We start from the raw sequence: 21465 nt of genomic DNA on the forward strand, positions 1-21465 counted from the left end.
TGATCGATTTTGTTTATGTTTGGAGTGTGCGGTGTATGTGTATGTACGTGTGTGTGTTGATGTTTTTGTACAGTGGTGTGTAATGCAAGAGCACACTACAAGGTAATACAAAATCGTATTTTTCGTAGAATAAATGCCGAAATTGTCAATAATCAAGGCTATTTGAAATAAAGTTGTACTTTATACATGATTTTTTTCTAGACATGTTAAATAAAATGTTAGCATTTTTCTATGCATAGATGTGTGTGAGCAAATATGGATGTGTATTTATATCTAACATTTATCTAATCTCAATTTGCCTGTTTTTTTGTGTTATTAAATGCTGACGCAGTTTTATTTATGCCTGGTGCTAATTAGTTGGTGTTTTCATTTTATAATTAACTTTAGGGAATTGTAAATCTAAACGTTAAAATTTGTAATAACAACAAAAGTGTAACAAATACCGCTAACATATGACTTTTATAATTCAATAATTTCTAATTGTAGAATTACCCTTATACACCTTTTTAATGGCAATTGTTTGTAATAAGTACTTGAAAAACTTGAGATTAGCTATTTAACTGTTGACTTTATATTATACATTTGTTTTAACTTTTATTTACTTGCTACTTATCCTTAGTTGTTGTTTCCTGTTTTATTTTGTCCCATAATCTTTGGCCTTTAATTTAAGAATCCAGAACTTTGAATTGACCAAAGAAAGAATGAACAAATTTGCTTTGAAGTCCTTAGTTTGTGTATATATTTTATACTTAATTAAAGTTGCAGTAATTTTTAATGAATAAATGGTTTTAATGGGAAAACATTTCTTTATATTTTTGTTTGTTTCTTGTTATTTTGTTGCCTTTTGCTTTTAAGTAAATATTTTCTTATTTAACTAAAAGTTGAAAATAATATATGGCTAAAAACCCAGTAGCACTCAGATAGCACATTTTAAATTATCATAAATTTTTGTTTTAAAATTCTTGCAAAAAATAAAAAAACGCATTAAAATTTAAATAACTTGTTTAAAATATTTATGGGAACATAAAAGCCACATTGTTTTTCTAATATAAATTTTAGCTAACGTGAAAAAATGTATAACTAGCAAATAAATATTAACTAACTAAAGTTGGCAAAAACAAAAATGGGGTCAAAGAATAAATATATCATTATAGTTAAATAATATTTATTATATTTAATAAATTTTCTAATTAACACTTTTATGTGAATAACTGCATTTGAAAAGTAAATATTTTTAAATTTTAGCAAAAATTCCATGCGATTTTATATAGGAAATGGAAGTTTTTCTAATTTAAAATTTATTTCAGTTTTTTCCATATTTTTGTAGGTTTTGTGTTCTACCGAAAATATTTTTTATACAATTTCAAATAATTTTCTTATATTTAGTACATTTTCGTAATAGAATTTAATTTAAAAATGTTTTTCATCGAGAACTTTTCCAAAGCTTTTGACTTATTGTTTTATTAAGCTTTTCTTTACCTTTTTATTATAGCCTCTTTTAAAAATTAACGTTTGTGAAAAGGTTCAATATAGTTTAGGAAACCTTTTGTATTTAGCTTTTTTACTAAAGCTTTAATTAAGCTTTGTTAGGAAAACTTTCAGATATAGTTTGTTTATATGAAACTCTATATAGTTTTCTTATGGGAGCTTTTAATTTCATTCATTTTTCTATCAAAAGTTTGCAGCCTATAGTTATCTACTGAAAACTTTCTAAACTTTTGTCAACCGATTTTTATAAATTTTGAAAAAGCTTTTTTTTAGAAGTTTACCTTTGGCCACAAAGCTCTAGTTTACTAGTTTATTTGTATTGAATTCGAAATAAAACTAATTTAATAAATATAATAAAATTCAATTAATTGATTCCCATTTCAAACAAAAATTTGTTCCTTTTAATTGCAAACTAGATGTTTTATTTATCAATTGCTTCTTCAGTAATGAAATGTAACACACAGTATTTCACAGTAAAATAATAACACAAAAAATTATCAAATAAGAATAACTGAAATAAATATTTTACAGAAAAGTGAAATGAAAATAACGACAAAAAAATAAAAGTGACAAATGTATTTTTGCTAAATATCATAAATTTAAAAGTAACTGATTTTCGTTAAAGTTTAGTTAACCCACAAAACCTTCACCTGTTAATTGTAATTAACTGTTATGACGGTTTGTTGAACATGATTTTAAAATTCAAAGGAACTGTTGGCATACAGGTTTTGACTTATTTATTAAAAAAATATACATATTTAAATAAAAACACAAATTTATGACGACATAAAAACGTGTCATATTTATAGGACTTTAACTAAAATTTATTGCTTAAACTTAACTGTCAATTAACCCTTTACAGAATGTAATATTTTATTTTTTATTTTTTTTCTATTAATTCCTTTATTACTACAAAAAGCTGGTTTAGTTTCTATTACTTCAATTACTTCAAAAGTAATTTAATGGTTTTAGAAAACTTTTATTGTTTAATTAAAATTTTCCAATTTAATTGTCAAAATCCTTGAAATATTTGTACAGAAAGCCTTCTTTTTGATATGAAACTTTTGAATTCTGTTACCGGACACAAATATTCTTCTGCTTCATCATCTTCAATATGGAAAGACTTGAATGTTGGTTGATTGGCTAGTTACAATCCCAGTATGAGTAGTTGTAATATAAAGAGTTGTATAAACACGATGAACTTGATTAGCCTTCATGTCAGATTACAGACGACAAGGTGCTTCTGTTCTCGTTATTCTGAACATTTATTATTGTTTACGTTCGTTTTCTTATTAATGATTATTGCCCTGTAGTTCGTGATGGCGAAGTAGTTCAAGTCCATTGATTAGTCTTAGTCTAAGACCGCTTTTCTTTTAAATACCAACTGTCAACAGATTTTTAAAACGTTTTTCTCTTGTCGTACGTCTAAAAGCTTTAAACCCTTTTTGTCTACATCATCACTGTTTCAATTACTTAGGGTCACTAAAATGATAATAGACTTTCTTTCTGCATTAAAAAGAGTATAAAGTATTCTTGTGAATGAAGTATATACATTGTAAATACATAGTTATTTAGTAAAAATATTATCCTAGTAGTTATAAATATGTATTCGTGTGAATAAAGTACATACGCACATTGTACATACATTAATATTTAGTTAAAATAGTATACTAGTAGCTATATATTGATTCCTTGTAAAACCCCTGGGTACTGCTGTGATACATTTGTATTAAAGGCCAACCAGTGATACTGGTGATTTGTTTGTTTTTTTTTAATAATTCTTTATTTTTGTGGCAATTGCATTTGTAGTCTTTAATGCGCTAATTATAGCATTTCAATAATATTCTCATACACACATGTATAATTATAAAATAAAATAATAATTAAATATACACACTAAGCTGTTATCGCAACATGATTACGAATTATGTTTATTTATATATTTTTATAGAAATTTAATTATATTTATAAGTTTTAAAATTATTTAGAATTTAAAATTAAATACTCACGGATATTTACACTGTAAAAAATGTGGTCTTTAACCTAGTCTATAGTATAGTCTGAAGTTAAGCCTAAAGTCTAGTTTAGAGTAGCGTTGATAGTAAAGTCTTATAGTCAAGTCTTTGATCTAGCCTATAATCTAGTCTTTACCTAGGCCATATATCAGTCTATAGTCTAGTCTATAGTCTAGTCTATAGTCTAGTCTATAGTCTAGTCTATAGTCTAGTTTATAGTCTAGTCTATAGTCTAGTCTATAGTCTAGTCTATAGTCTAGTCTATAGTCTAGTCTATAGTCTAGTCTATAGTCTAGTCTATAGTCTAGTCTATAGTCTAGTCTATAGTCTAGTCTATAATCTAGTCTATAGTCTAGTTTATAGTCTAGTCTAAAGTCTAGTCTAAAGTCTAGTCTATAATCTAGTCTATAGTCTAGTCTATAGTCTAGTCTATACATACATATTTGGGAATAACTTCAATAATTCATAAAAATCATACATTTTACATTAATTGTAAAATCAAGGTGTTCCTAAATATTTGTAAAACAAAATAATATTTAAAGCTGAATACTTTCTTCTAGTATTTTTTAGCAGATTGTAGAACTGATCAAGGTAAAAAACACTAATTTAGAACTGTTGCTAAGTCATTCTATTTTGATTATATGATACTGATAAGATTAGTTAAAGAGATATGAGATATTCTAAATAAATTTGTTGTACTCATTTAAACAACAGTATTCGACCTTTTTAAAAAATATTCAAATTGTAAATACTCTTTGTACAAAAATTGTTTAGAATATAATTTTGTAAAACATATTTGCTCTGTAAACTGGGAACCCTAGAACATAGTTAGAATTTAAAAAAAAGGTTCGCATTGCTTGCTAAGTATATATATACAAAAAAATAATAAAAATTTAATCAATATAAAAGTAAAATTAAATGCAAAAAAATACTTTGTTGTCGTCACTAATAAGAACTACATACGTAAATAATACCTTAATAACTTATGTTCACAAAATGACCAATTATATTTTTAATGGCATACCACTAGAAATACTCACATTTAATCATAATTAACTGGTAAAGTTGTTTCATACATTATTATATAGCAGCATTTGCTAAAACCATTTATCTTGTATTATGTTCTTTTTTTGAATTTTATTTTTATTTTTGGTTTCGCAGTGATACAAGAGAATTGTATTAATACAAGATAAAAAATGATTCTTATCTTAAAACACATTAAATTCGCGTTATAGATAAGGATTCTTTTTTTTGGTATTTTTCACAGAAATAAAATAAATTCTGACTTATCAAATAATTTACTGACGTTACAAATACTTATATACACATATATAGAAATCGGGAAACTGAGGTAAACTTGTTAAGGCCTTTGTAATGAAAGGCCTTTTATGAAAAGTTTATATATTTCAATATTTTTTGAAATAACGCCCTTTACTTTAATGGCCTGATACTTCCTATTTAAAGCGTTACATATCACAATGTGCGTATTTATTTATGACAACGATGATGATGTTGGTGGAAAAACAAACATTGCATACGAGTAGATATTCTACATAGATTGCTTATTATTTTCTCATTTTCCTAACCAATAATTCACATACAGCTACACATTAACATAATATTATTTATAGCAGTTTGATTGTTAGTATTTTTAGCTTGAGTATGTATTTGTATCTACACTTACAGTTATTCAATTAAAGGCGGGACTTCTGCTATGTATGTTTCCTAAAAACAAAAAAAAATAATTTATTGATACTGATAAAGCTCAACCAATGTCAGCAAATAAATTACTTCTCTACCAAAGGTATTAAATTTATAAAACTGCCAAAATTTATTTCCTCTAGATATTTTTTTCACACCCTCAATGTAAATTCTTAAATAAATTTTAAACACAAATTAATTTATGCAGCCCCATTTAAACATGTTTCTTTAATTAAAAAGTATAAAACAAAAATTAAATAAGTAAATTATCTTTAACACAAATAATTGTACTACCCGAGTACTAGAAGAGATAACAACCAAGATAATCAAAACATTATGATTTTTGCAGGTTAAAATGTAGCGGTACGCACCTGCTAGTATCAACATGTGTATTTTAAGATCTGTCTAGATAAATTAAATTTAAACTTTGTCTAAATTTAGATAACCACTTCGTAATTGTAATAATTTTTCTTAAAATTTTTTTTTGAAATAACATTGAAATTTATTTTTAACCAAGTTTTATAATATTATCTGTTTTTTTAATTTAGCTTAATGTTATTTAGCAATAAATAGCAAGAGTTATAAAAAATAGTACTCTACCTTAATATAAACAAGGAAAAAGTTGATAAAGAAATTGTTAAAAAAAAACGAAAAAATAAAAGTTTTATAGACCGTCTAAGCGGTTCAAAGAAGTTTTATTTAGATAATTCCGAGTGGAATTTTTTTATTATTTTATAGTTGTTTGACTTTATTAATGCAGTCATTCTCTAGACATAAACAGAAAAAAGTGTTGAACTTTAATAAAGTTCAAACTAATATCAAAACAACAGAGAGGAAAAAGAACAAAATTTTCTTTTTTTAATAAATAAAAATAAAAGTGCAAAATATGCATTAAAGGCAAAAATGTTGCATTTTTCCCCTCTATAGATAAAAGTTGTAGAAATAAAAGGTTGATTAGTAAAAAACTGCCAGAGCTTAGTGTGAAACCTTATACCAAGACTTGCCGAGCTAGTATATACTCGCAATATGTTTTGCTTGATAAATGCGTCACATACGTCATATAAAGTAAAGTGCAAATAACATATCACCCACACAAGTAAAGCTGCTTGTCAAGAAAATTTTGACCATGTCTTAACCACCTGTATAAAAATGTAAATTTTCTTGATAAATAATATATATTAAAAGAAAAAGTAATTTTAAACATATTTTAAAATACACAGATAGTTTATTCAAACACATTAAAACATTTTTTGTAAACTTTTCTAAGTTATATTAAACAAAAGAAAAACTTTTTGTATGTATCTTTCAAATTGTTAAAGTAAATAAATATGTAAAAGATAAAGAATTTCTAAGGAAATTTAAATGCTAACTAACGGTGTACATTAAAGAGTTAAATTTCCTTTTTTCTCTTATTAATCGAAATGTAAACAACAACAAAATTAAATATCCTTTAAAATAATGTATTTAATGTTTTCAATGAAAATAATTTATTTTTAATAAATCCGATTTATTACCTTTGTATTATACAATTGTTTATGCAACACAACTTAGCAACATGTTTAAATGCTCCTTAATATTAATGCGAAAAACCTTCTTGTTTAAAGGGATTTCATAATTGTAGGAGAACAGCGTATTTATCCCACATGAAGTGACAGTTTTTCAATCTGCTAGAAATCTGTTCTGGTTTTTGTTTTATTTTTTTTTGCTACTCTCTACGGATTAAAAGGGAACAGGTATGGCAAGTACGTGCTTAATATGGATGGAATGTTGTGTAGTGCACTAAAAATACGTAGACAATTTGCATTGAAATGAATATTAAGAAAAGTCAAGTCTTCAACATGAGCCTCATGATACAAAAATTACTAGTACTAGACTGATCCAAACCGGTCAACATACATTTTTTAAAGTATACTAATTTCGAATAACTAACTTTATTCTGAAATAGATTAGCGTACACTAGTCTTAAAGCTAAAATTAAATCCTTACACTTATCTATCTAAACATTACAGTACAATAGCGAACGTAGTGAATTGTTCTAAATTCTTTATGGATTGAGGAATGAATTCCTCTGGATTCTTGATGAGAATTCAACGATTTTTTTCCACTGTATTTAGTTCTTTCAATTACAGAGTGATATACTCTAGTCTAACTTGCAGTACAGTAACAAATTAATATACTTACTCTACTCTATCTCATATTACAGTTACATACGCGAACATAATAAATTCCCCTAAATTCTTAATGAGAACATACTTTAAAAATATTAAATGTTTAATTACTTTTTATTACATGTAATTTATCCTGCTTCATTTTAAGCAAAAACTTAAAATAACTCTTTGAAACCACAATAAATTTAACGTGAAAATGATAAAATTTAACATATTGTAGGTCGATGTTACCTGATGTAACCCAGCAGATAATTATAGAAATTATGTTTAAAGTCCTTACTTGTAACTAGTTATTTAAGTGATTGTTGCTTTAGTCTTTGTATATCTTTAAAAGCATAACTAAAGTCAATGTAATTACTATGTAAAGGCAGGTTTTGCATTAAGGAGTTTTTTCTAAATTGTGTTTCCGTTATAAAATGAATTACTAGTATGTTGTTAAGTAATTATTTGTTGGGTTATTTGACTAGTTATGAATGTGTACCTTTAAGTAAGTGTTAATGGAAAATTGAGAATGTTGCTTAGAATATTTAGTGGGAATTACACCGGAAGTGTAGTTAAGCATACAGGTTTTTTTTTTGCAAACACTCACTCTTTCCTATGAGCTCACATGTAGTTTTTTGCCTGTGCTTGTGTTAGTGTAGGAAGTTTATGAAATAGTTTTTACACTGTGGCAGTATTGTAAGTTAAATGACTTTAATTTGCTTCGTTTTTTTGCAATTTATACTCTTTATCTTGCTACGCATTTTGATGTTCCTGTTTGAAACTGGTAGTAATGAATATGTTTGTCTTAAATTTACTTGGTAAGAAATTCAATTGTTGTTTTAGTTGTAAGTTTTTTTCTTCTTCTTGAAATATTCAAATTATACTCTGTATGTTTGTGTATTGGAAACTACATTAAATATATATATATATATATATTAATTTATTCTAAGAAAATTTTATTACAAAACTTGTGCATAATATTTTTTCTTTCTATTGTTTTACTTTGGTGTTTAAGAAAAACTAAATTTTTATTTGATATTGAACTAAAAATGCTATTAAAGCGGTTACTCTTAAGTGGGTTTAAGTTTTTGTTTTATACTTTTTTTATTTCACTTCTTTGTTGGTTTTGTTTTTTCAGGGACATTTCTTGCAATTTATAACAGTTGTTGTTATTAGTTAGTTTATTATCAAACTATTTTATAGGTAAAGTATTTAATAAAAAAGATATCATAAGAATTTGGGCTTGTCTTCATTTATAGTTTACTGCTGTTTGTCAAGTAAATACAAATTTCAAAAGTATTCCCTTAAAGCTTTTATCCCCTGTAAGTTGCCATAAGTTTTTCTCAATGCCCTAGAGTTTTAGAAATTTGTTTGTATACAAAATTTTTTCTTTATTTCAATACTCTTCATATTAAACACTCGAGACTATTACTTGACATTATGAATCGTTTTATTTTTTTTCTCTTCTATTGTTTTTCAGCAAATTGTTTTCATTCTTTGTTGAATATTTATTTGTTCTTCTTTTTTTCGCTTAAAGGACCTTATAAGCATGTTTATTTATGCCTTGTGTATATGTATAAGTATATATAAGTATATATTGCTCGATATATTCTTTGTACTTTACAACAGTTAGTTCATTGTTTGTTTTAATGTTCGAAAACTGTTTATCTTGCAATTTTCCATTAACAGTTTTATTGTTGCCTTAATTGTTGAGAAAATTTATGGGAACGTGCATATTTTAACGCAATTTTATTGTGATGGTAATTAAGAAGTTATGCCTTTTTTTCGGGGTTTAGCTGTGAATTTGGTAAGAAGGTGTACGTTGCGTATAAATTTTATGTTTTTGTGGTAAAAGAATACTTGAACATTTTTGCAATATTTCACTATAAATTTAAAAACGTTTATAATGTTCAGCTCTATTAGACATGCTCAGAAAAAACATGGTACTTTTCAACAAACTTACTTTTCAATGACGACTATAACCGCCTGCTTTATTTAGAAGGAGTCTTTTAATGACTTACAATTAAGATTTAAGTTATTATTTTAATATGATAATATCATTGGAGACAAGTACTTATTGCAACCGCTTACAAGTACTTAATTAATAAAGTAGACAATATAAATAGTACGTTAGAACATTTACAATTTCTATAGCTTCACGAAGAAGATGATCTATTAATTAGAAAATATGTATAATACATTATTAATAAGACGTTATTAAACTACTTATATATATGTTAAGAAGTAAGTCGTTACAACTGAAAATCAGTAACGGTTGTTAGCTGTGAATTTTTAACACAAATATAAAAGATTATATTTATTTGGGCTATTTTTGTTTTCTCAAAAACATAACTAAGTACTAACTTAACTCCTTATTTCCAGGCGATGGTAAGATTTACTAGCAAGCGATCGTTAAAATTATTTTTTATTATTAAATTCCCTAAATATAGAGGAATTTAACCCGAATATGTTTTGTATTATAAAATTTAAGAAATATATTATTTTTATAACTGTAATTAACCATAATAATAAACAATTTCCTATGAAAAAGGTTGTTTCAAGAGTTAACAGCAATTAATTAAATATAATTTTATTATTTACTTACTTTAAACAGTAATATTTAATAATAATTTATTAGAATTATAAATTATAAATGCAATAGAGAGGATAAATGGGAGAGGAACAATAGAGAGAGAGAGAAACATATGAAAATAACTTGAAAATTAGTTTACAAAAATATTTAATACTTAATAATAAAAATCTATTTTTAGAACAAAAACAAACTGCCTTTATTAGTGGCTCTACGTGAATTAGTTTATAATCTTTTGTGTGCTGTGACTGATATACAAACAATGGAATAAATACATATAATATGAATATTATACACAAGTATACCAACTACGAACGACAAGAGTGTTTATAACAATCATGAACATTCTATTAACACTTAAAATATTTACTTATGTCTGATTCTAACTATAAATATTATATCTACAAATTGCAAGAAAAATTAAAAAAAATTATTTTCTCAACAGTATTAAACTGATTGTATAATCCTTTTATGATGCTCTTTCTGTTTTACTTTTGTGGGTAGGAAATAATCAATATATGTTTTCTTTCTTTTATATATAAAATTCATATTCACTATTAATGATTGATGGAGTAACAATGACTTTGGTTTCAAATCATTAAAAAGTTCCAGCAAGTAAATGAAAAATGAATATAAATGATGATTGTCAAAGCTTTGTGCATTTTGTGGTAGTTAACCTGTAGTTTTAAATGGCAAATTTACTTTGTTAGGTTTAAGTTACATTCACAAATCAAAAGATAACACTAAAAATATCCTGTGCACTGCTGGGTTTTGTTATCACTATATAAATATTAGTACTCGTGCACATAGAGATATTTATTAAGGATTCAGATTGTTGTATATGGTTTTATTTGGAATTTCTATGATTATATGTATGTTAGTAGATCATAAAATTCTGAGACATATGAATTTCTTGTTTGTTCAATATCTTAAGTGTTAATAAGCTATTGTATATCTATGGCCAAAAATTAGTTTAATACTAGGATAATTGTAATCATAATTTAATAAAGTCATTTAATCTGATCATTATGATAATGTTGAGGATGTGGAGAAAATATTAAAATTAAATTCATTTATTTGAAGTACTTCCGTATGAGTGGCATTTACAATGAAATTTAATAAAAATTATATGCATATATATAAATATAAGTGTTAAAGGTCATTTGTAGGTTTGTTTTAGTATGATAAAATAAATTTTAATTTTATAAAAGTTAATGTTTATTTAGTTATAAAAAATTACTTGGAAAAATTTATAATAAATGTTTTGATACGTTAATATAAATTTTGAAAAGGATTTCAACTATTTGTAAATAAAACAGTAAATTTAAATGAGAACATTAAAAAAAATTTATTTGTATGATTTCCAATTAATATGTTTAAAAATCTTATATAAAATATTTTATATTAATTTATATTAATTAATTTATTTAAATAAATTAATTAAGATTTTTTAACAAGAACAATATCTTTTCAATTCTTTCTATATATTTTTTATATATTAAATTAATTATATCTCTAATTTTTTGTCTCTTTTCAGTTATGGATAAATGAAATCAGTTGTGATATATTGGTTTTTTACAAAATTAAAAACACGACAACCGCTTCAATCATCACAATAACATCATGTAAGTAAATATAAACCTATTTTTTATCACTACCACAAAAAAAATATCACTTCCGTTTATATACATACAAAAAACAGTTTAGTAAATGTAGAAAATATATATGTATATATAAATTTAATATAGTAATTTAATAATTAAATGAATGTTTTTGAGGACAAAAAGTTTACAGAAAAGAGGATTAAAAAACAAGAATTTAAAACTAAAATTTAACAAAATATTTAAATTTATTGGAAATATACATAAAACCCAGCAAAAACTAGTTAATGGATTGTACTTACATAACCACTTACAATGGCTCTATTTACCATTTGCATTACTTTAAAATACTCCTGTAATGACTTTTTTTTCATTTAATAGTACTACTTTATTTTCGACTTTGTCATTTTGTTTGAACTCAGCAAAAACTCACAATGGGTTGTACTTACATAGCCACTTTTCCATGACTATTAATTACTGTTTGCATTACTTTTAAGTACTCTAGTAATGAATTCATTTTAATATGATATAGCAGTACCAAATAACAAACCGAAGTTCCTAGTTAGTATTCTCGCTTACTCTTTTGATTATTAGAAACAAAATAACTTAGCAACTTCTTTGCAAGTACTTATTAAACACCCTATTTGTAAGCAAGCGTAGAAGTACTTGCATCTTTACTATTTAATATTAGATTTCTCTGGATATAACATTTGTTTTTTAAATTAATGCCGTTTTTAGAAATAGCTTGAATATAAACAAAAATTAATAAATAATTTGAATGTTTATTATTAGAAAAAATATGCATTTCATTTATTTAAGTGCATAATAAAAATGTCGATATTTTAAACTATTTTCGCATAAATTCAATTTAAAAATCAACACTGCATTTTTAGAATTATGCTAGTTAATGCTAATAAATAACATATATTTTATTTATATTTTTGTCAGATATTTAAATAAAAAATAAATACATAATAAATTTAAATAAATATTTACAAAACGATGGTTTATGTCAATTAATGTCATTCATGTATTTAAGTTTAACACAGGTATTGTTATTTGAAATTAGTTTTGTACGAAATAATGTTTAAAACTAATTTATTAATAATTTAATCAACAACAATTGATCAACGATATGTCAAGTTTTAATTAATTGTTTGAAATATACTTAACGTGACCAAAGGGAAATTTTGTATAATTTCAATATCGTATAAAATATTTCTGGTTTAATTAATTTAAAACTTTTTTTTTCAAAATTTGTATTAAACTTATAAATTTTACAAACTATTTAAAAGTGCATTGAAACCTATTGTTAAATATACTACTTAAATTGTTTTAAATAAAAATAATATCAGCATATTAAATTGTAATCTTTGTTGATAATAGAATCTATTTTAAATATTACCATAATTACACATTTAAGCCACTAGCAGACAATTTTAATGATTTTATTTTTTTTTTGTTATTTAAAATTTATTTTATTAAATACATTTGTATATAAATAAATGTGTTTGTATTATCACACGTATTTTGTTAGTTTTAATTATTTAAAGCTTTCAATGGTCAATTAAGAAATGTTTTGTTTTAATTATACAATCACTTGTGTATTATTACTTTTTTATTATTAGTAATAATAAAATGTTTTTTCGCCATATTTTTTCTATTATTAACTTTACAAATTGAAAGTCATTTGTCATAGACAGCTGTACAGTTCTTTTTTTTATTTTATTAATAAAAATAAACAAATATATGGAAAAATATACATATGTGTGTATGAGGAAAAAATAACCATTAAATATTTGTTATGATTTTTTAATATAAAAATTGTTATGCTAAAAAGTTTATTTTTTTTAATTGTTGAACAATTTGATTAATAAATATTAATTAATGTTTATAAAACAAATTGTAGTAATAACACACAAACAATACTTATGTTATTATTATATTTATTAAATAAAATTATTTCCCAATGTTTAATTTTAATTTTGTTCATATATCACAAATACATATATATGTACATTGTACATGTGGTTTTTGGTCCTTTTATTTGTATAACATTAATTAATTTCACAGTACGATATTATTTTAAGTAAAGCGTACAGGAAAAGGATTAAATTTCCTTTACAACAGGTTCTAATTAGATTTTCATAGATAAACCATATTTACATATTTCATACATATGTATGTATGTATTTAGATATTATCATTGTTATTTGTTTAAATATTAAACATATGTTCATTTAATTAGTTAGAATATATTGCCATAATTAATGTCATATTTGTATGTATTAATTATGTATAATGGAATTTACGCTTGATCTGACAAATACTTTATGGTTTTTTATTTGCTTTTCACAATTAAGTCGAAGTTTAAAGATTTTATTTATTTGTTTAATTAAAATACTTAATGAAATTGTTAAAATATATGGAATTTACGCTTGATCTGACAAATACTTTATAGTTTTATATTTGCTTTTCACAATTAAGTCGAAGTTTAAAGATTTTATTTATTTGTTTAATTAAAATACTTAATGAAATTGTTAAAATATAAGACTTGACTCTAGTATGGTTTATAAACAAGACTTCTATAGACTGTTTCTAGTTTAGTATATAGACAAGACTCTAGTCTCATCTATAGGCAAGACTTTAGTCTGGTCTACAGACAAGACTTTAGTGAGGTCTAAAGACAAGACTATAGTCTGGTCTACAGACAAGACTCTAGTCTGGTCTAAAGACAAGACTCTAGTCTGGTCTACAGACAAGACTCTAGGCTTGTCTACAGACAAGACTCTAGGCTTGTCTACAGACAAGACTCTAGGCTTGTCTACAGACAAGACTCTAGGCTTGTCTACAGAAAAACTCTAGGCTGGTCTACAGAAAAACTCTAGGCTGGTCTACAGACAAGACTCTAGTATGGTTTATGAACTAGACTCTAGTCTGATCTAATTACTTTATTCTAGTCTAATCTAAAATTACTCTGGTCTATAGATAAAAAAAGACTCTAGTCTGCTCTATAGAAAACACAAGACTCTAGTCTGGTCTATAGACAAGACTCTAGTCCATTTCAATTTATTTGATTTTAAGTGATTGTTTCAGTGGGAACAGTTTTAAAAACATGTAAAACATTTTAAGCTGTTATCAAACCATTTTTACCTTAAACAAAATTCGCCCTTAATAAACGATAAAAATCTTTTTAAAACAAGCGCTTGAAAAATCTAAAAGAAAATGTCATTAAAGTATTATGCCTGAATTATCATCTTTCATTGACTTGTTTGTTAGGTTTTCTAGGTTGATTAAAATTTAATTAATCTCAAGAAATTGAAAACAACAAATAAAATATTTTTATTAATTAATTATTTTTTTAAAAAAATATCAATAACAAGTTGACTACGCAAAATCTTCAGGTTGCTTGATGGTTTAATCTTCAAACAAAACGTAAGACATTATAGTTTTAGTTTAAAGAAAGCAAAAGGAAAAACTGTTGCTCATTTTTATATTGCTATAGAAAAACGTACATATACATATGTACGATTGTATGTGTCTCGTTTTAAACATACACACACACACATGTGATTATTTTTATTATTGTTGTTTGGTGTCAAGTTCAGTTATTAAGCTATAAATTTTCATTTCATTTATATGTATATGTACGTAAATAATGTAAAGCAATACATTGATTACACAGTAAAATGTTTGTGTGTTTTTCATTAATTTCCATAAATCTTTTTATCTATACATGGTTTATCGTGTTAAAAAAAACTTCTTTTAACTTTTTCACTTGTTTCGTTTATATTTAAACTCAAATTTAAATTTCCGTTTTACACACCCACCTTTTTAAAGAACTTTGTTAGTGTGTAATTGCTACAAATATATTTATAGATTTATAAAAACTATATTTTGTTGTTTATTAAAGTTTCTTTTTTTATTAATTAATTATTTTATTTGTTTCATTTACACACAGTGTTATGGAAATGTGTGAAAATTATAAGTTGTTGTTTGTGTGTATTTTTTTTTCCTTCATGTAACACTTCTATTGTTGTTAAGTAAATATACACTCTTTATTATTATTAATATATTTTTTTTTGAACAAATGAACAAAAAATAAATATAATTTCATTTTTTTCTATTATTTTGTTATCTAGCAATCTATGTTTTTTGTTTAGTATTCATATACACACATCCATATTAATGTATATATAATAAATTTATTTATGCTTGTATATGTATTTGTTTAGTCTATATTATACTTTTACGTAGTGTTTTTATAATTATTTATTTTTGTGCAAACTCGTAAATGCAGACACACAGTTATAAATTCAATAACAAATTTTTAAATTAGGTGACCAGCTGTTTAAGTATTTATTTTATTAAATAGCAAATTTTACTTTAAAACTTATTTAAAAAAACCTTAAAATAAGTCAAAGTTTGAATATAACATATTAACGTAAAAAAAATAATTTTAATAATTTTAAACTTTGCTAGAAACTAAAGTTTCATAAAAATTAAAAAGAAAATATTTCAATGCACATTTAAGTTGTAAAATTGGTACGATAGATGGCGCTGTATTTAACATATTTCTTAAGTATTTAAATCGATTTTATTGAACATCTTTCCTAAATATCTTAAACGTTTTCTTTTAACCTTTTTATGGGATCTAATAAAGCCTCCGGGACTTTCCTTTGTAGTTTTCAAAATACCTTTATAACAAACTCTGGCCACCTCAATTGTGGTAACTAGTAGGTTTTGTATCGTATTTATATTTTGTTTGTTTTGTTGACTGCAATCTCCTGAGATTGTTGCTATTATTGTTGTTTGGTGGGTGCCACAACAACTACAATAAAAAATATATATTTTGTTTTCTTATTGATGTTGTTTCTGTTATTGTATTATTCTACACATACATACATATAAGCAATGAATTTAAAATGTTTTTGTTATTTGTATGTATATTATGTATACGCCACACAGTGTCGCGGCTGAAAAATAAAAAAATAAAAAAAAACAAAACAAAACAAAACTGAACTAAAAAAAGTTTATTTTTAGCTTAACGTATTTTTAAATGGCCTTGGATCGTGTACGAATGAGCGTGAATTTGAAAATAACCAAAATGATAATCTTGAAATAACTAAACAATGATCTTGTCTGTGTTTTTTTTTATTTATTTTCTACATTTCGTTGTAAAAATGAAGAAAAAACTACTACAGTAAATATAAGAAGAAAAAAACAAATTGAGCGCCATCTAAAAGTACGACAAATTGAATACAAAATACAGACATTTAGATATTCACATATACACATGCATATAAACATAGATACTAATAAAAACAACATGATGATAGTTAAGCATATAATGTTTTTTTCTTTATTTTTCGTAAATATGTACAAAATTGTAGTATTTAGTATTTAAAATAATGTCGTAGAAAATTTTCAGCGCCAGTCAATGGCCAATTGACAAGAAAATAAAAAAAAACAAAACTAAATTGTTTAGCAGTGAGCATACATACATGTATGTATCTATATGTACATACATATGCATATTTAAATAATGTATTTATTTAAATGATTTGCCTTATAAGGGGGTATTTGAAAAAAAAAAAAAACTTTCAAAAAAAAAACTTTCAAAAAAAAAAAAAAAACTAATATAGTTAATATATAAATCAATTTATAAAAACTTTTTTTAAATTTTTTATATCTTCTAATATTTTTTACTTAGATTTTTGTATAAACTAATTTTTTGCAGTTTTGCATTTATTTTAAACATTTTTTTTCAAAAATTAAAAAAAAATGTTATTCACCTATAGAAATTATCATAAATACATATTTATTTATTTATTTTACCCAGAAATGTCAACAATTGACAGATGTTGTTTTGACATATAAATATAACAATGGCGTCATATGTAAAATTTCAATTTAGTTTTTGAAGGATTTTTCAAATTAATTTATACATTTTTATACCCACCATTATATAGATTTTGTCATTATGTGTGTAACACATAGAAATATTTGTTATAAACCCACAAACGTTGTATATATATTCTGGGTCCTTTTCAGACCATCCGTCTGTCTGTTGAAAACAGACGAACGTTAGCTTAATCTCTTCAAGTGTAATAAATATCCCCCACTTTACTAACATTTTTACAAGTGTACACATAAACAAAACTTTAAGTGTAACACTACGGCTTATGAAAAATATAAAATTCTGTACTATTACTTCTCTAATAAAATAACATTTATCAAAAAGTATTAGTACAAGTAGTCATAGAGATATAGTAGCTCATCGGAGAAAGCAATTTACTTATACAATTAAAATTTATGCATATAGTACATATGTATGTATGTATATTTGTATGTATGTTTGTATGCTTTCCACTTCAGGATATAAAGGACTCTTGGTACATCTTACAATGTATTTTATATTTTTTTATATGACATTTTTCTCTTAGTCTCTCAGTAATTTTTCTATATAAATAAATTGCAAAATTTCTGGGAATTCGTATAAAGGCCATTTGCAACAATTTGTTAGTTAATGAATCATTTTTAATTGATTGAACAATTTGCTGTTTTGAAAAAAGGCGGTATTTTACTATATTTTTGTTTTCTTTATATTTATTAATGTCCAATATAGTATAAACTAAAGAGCAACAACTAAAGCTGGCGCAGGAACAGGGGTTGAGTTGTGGTGGTGGTGTGTAGATGGGGCAGCGTTCATTGTATGAATGGTTAGATATGGTGTGTTGTAGTGTTCATTACACGATATTTAATTCATACGTGTATTTATATGTGTTTTAAGCGGGTGACAGGGTAATTATTTTGGCTTGATTGCTTGCTGGATTTACTAAGTTAGGTTTGGTTGGTTGGCTGGCTGTTTGCTTGATTGGTTGTGTGATCAGTTAGTTGATGTTGTGTGTAATAGATAAATGACTTTAGCTGGTTTTCTAAGCGGTTTGACCAGCTAGGCTATCTAATCAATTTTATTTTGATTCGTATTTTATTTTTTGTAGGTTTTTTTCTTAGTTTAATTTAAACATCTAACTAGTTTCAGTCATATTGACACTATATAAAGTTTTAGTTGCGCCTTGTTGTCTGTCTCTGAAAATAAAATTGCAAAATAAGTGCAAAAGTCTTGTTGCCACCATCAAAGTACCACCAGCATAATTATCGTCTAGATTATTATCATCAAACATATAACTAGAGAAGTAATACGAAAACTGGTTGCTTTCAACTATATAGTTGATGTTACAGATGTACAACTGCTAAATATACATAAATGAATATATAGGATTAAATTAAACCAGTGATAGATATTTTTTATCTCTTAAACATATCCGGATGTTTGGGAAATTAAACTGACAATTTAATTCTTAATTTAATATTTATAAAAATAGGTTTTTGAATATTTCTAGAATAATTTTATTTAACATAGCTATGACATTTCTTTTAGGGGTCTTGATGGATGTGCTCAAATATCTGGCTATAAGCCTCTTTAGTGTTCGAGACTGTAAATTGGTCTATTAACTAGTCTATGGACTAATCATTTGTCAAATATATCGACTGGATTATTGAATAATCTAAAGACTTGTACAAGCTTAGTCCAAGACTAAACTATGGACTAGTCGATATCCGTTTAAAAAAAAATTGTTAAAATAACGCAAAAATGCTAAATCAATGAAAGTCTACTTGAGAGGAAACGATCATATGCTCTTATGCATATTCGAATAATTAACAACTCTAACCTTTCAAGTGTTTATTAGCAATATGTACGTGTGCATGTGAATATGGTCTTGTTGGTTGGTCATCAAACAACGATGTCTGCTGACTGAAGTTGTTGATCTGGTTTTTTGCAGGTGTTTATTATCATAATGTTTTATTTTTATTAATAAAGTTTTTTATATTATTTTGTTCGTAGTATAGTGCATTTTTAATAATTTCTTGTGATTTTTCTTTAAATTTAAACATTTACAAATGTTTAAGCTTTAAATAAATATTTAAATTGTGTTTATATTTAAAAATAACTATAGATGTAGTATTTAAATTGAAATATTAATTTTATATTTATTTTTTACCCCATTTACGTTAAAAATAGCTCTCTCATTCTCACAGCTCTCAGAAACCCAATTGGAACTGAAATAAAAAAAAACTCAGACAGAAGCAAGAGGTTGTTTGTTTTTTGTTTATTTTCTTTCTACAGTTTGTTTACAGCATGAAGACAGACGTAAACAAATTTTGAAGACAAAACGTGTTGGAATGTTGCTGCTGCTATAGTAAATTGCATACGTTCCTTATGGTTGTTATAGTTGCAGTTGTTGTTGCTGTTTTATTTAAATTGTTTCATAGTATGCTAGTATGGTGCAGTGTTTTGTTGTGTTGTGTTGTTGTCTTCGTTGTTGTGTGCAATGATTTTGTTTAAAGGTTTTGTTGTTTGTTTTAATTTGTTTGCCAAAAACTGGATTTTCTAAAAATAGACCGTGGGGAAATACTTGAATATGCGCCCCACATGTGCGCCACACTTTAAGTAATCATGCAGACAAATAAACATTTTACTACTATACTACATATGTACATATGTGTATATGTATTTACACAAATATAAACTTGCATAAGCTCAGACACTCACATACGCTGTAATACTTTAAAATGCTTACTTTTAACATATATATGTATGTTTATGTTAAATGAAACTGGCAATAAACTAAACTATAGTAAAAATGCAATACTTCTTAACTAGTTGTTGCTGTTGCTATTATTCTCTATTGCTGGGTTTGGTTTTACTTTGTTTACATATCTCTTTTGCACTTTTTTTGTGAAAAAACAATGTTACTGATAATGCAAATAAGAACAAAGAGATTAAATCATATAAATATGAGTATTTACTCTATTTTGCTAGGGAAAATAGCTTTAAAGTTTTTGCACAAAACTTTCCATTTAAATTAAAAAAAATTATTGGAATTTTGGTTTAATAATCTTTAAAAAAATTAACTTAAAATTGCTGCAGTATGTAAATCCTCATTAAAACTATTTAAGACTTTTAAAATATTTCTTAAAACTTTTTAATACTTCTAAGAAAAATTTAATTATTTACTTGTAAACAATCTAAAAAATTTCTTAAAAAATTATTTGTTTACCTTTTTTAAACATTTACATAAATTTATAATCTTTTTTATTTTCTTTTTCATTATCAAATTAATTTCATTACATGTAGGTTTAAACATATATTCTTGGTACTTCCTTTTCTTACATTTATAAACTACAAAAAATTAACTAACATCTCTCTAGTTGTTCTGCTTGTTAAATTCATATATATTTTAAATGACAAACACATACAATTTCTGTCAGACATTTCTTTACATAACAAGTTTTCAACACTAAGTTATTTAAAATACAATGTTGCAAGTCATTTGATTATATTATGGCCACTGTTTACAGAGATTTTGTTATGAAGAAATTATGTTTGTTTTTGATTCATGTGAAAAAATACGAACTTCAAGAACCCTAAAGCATGCCCATCTATACCTGATTATGTTCATGTTTGTAAAAAAATAATTTGGGGGGAAAGAGAACATTCATAACAACTAGTTGTCGTATTATTTTTCATTCCACATTTTCCAAGAAATTTAGAAAATATTTACAGTAGCAAAAACAAAAAAGTGTTTCAAACATTATGTTAAACTTTGAATATTTACTTTATTGTTGCTTATTAAATAATCCCATTTTTTCTATTCTACACCTACACGTATACATATATCTAAGAAAATGTGCAAATATACCCGGCTATTCCGAATAGTCTATGAACTAGTCCATGAGCTAGCTTATTAACTAGCTTATTGACTAGTCTATGAACTATCATTTTGACTAGTCTATGGACTTTACTATTTACTAGTCTAAAAACAAGTCAATGGACTAGTTTATTAACTTGTCTA

General features: G+C 24.9%; 1 protein-coding gene across 1 annotated transcript in view; it reads left to right on the forward strand.

The window, feature by feature from the left end:
- LOC111687699 (receptor-type guanylate cyclase Gyc76C-like) overlaps positions 1 to 21465 on the forward strand; it is a 58616-nt gene that overhangs the window by 19269 nt on the left and 17882 nt on the right. The window contains exon 2 of the mRNA XM_046951305.1: positions 11482 to 11569. The gene's annotated coding sequence lies outside the window, so the exon portion shown is untranslated. The remainder of the gene's footprint in view (positions 1 to 11481; positions 11570 to 21465) is intronic.

Source organism: Lucilia cuprina, chromosome 5, assembly GCF_022045245.1.
Source record: "Lucilia cuprina isolate Lc7/37 chromosome 5, ASM2204524v1, whole genome shotgun sequence".
In the NCBI taxonomy this organism is placed as follows: domain Eukaryota; kingdom Metazoa; phylum Arthropoda; class Insecta; order Diptera; family Calliphoridae; genus Lucilia; species Lucilia cuprina.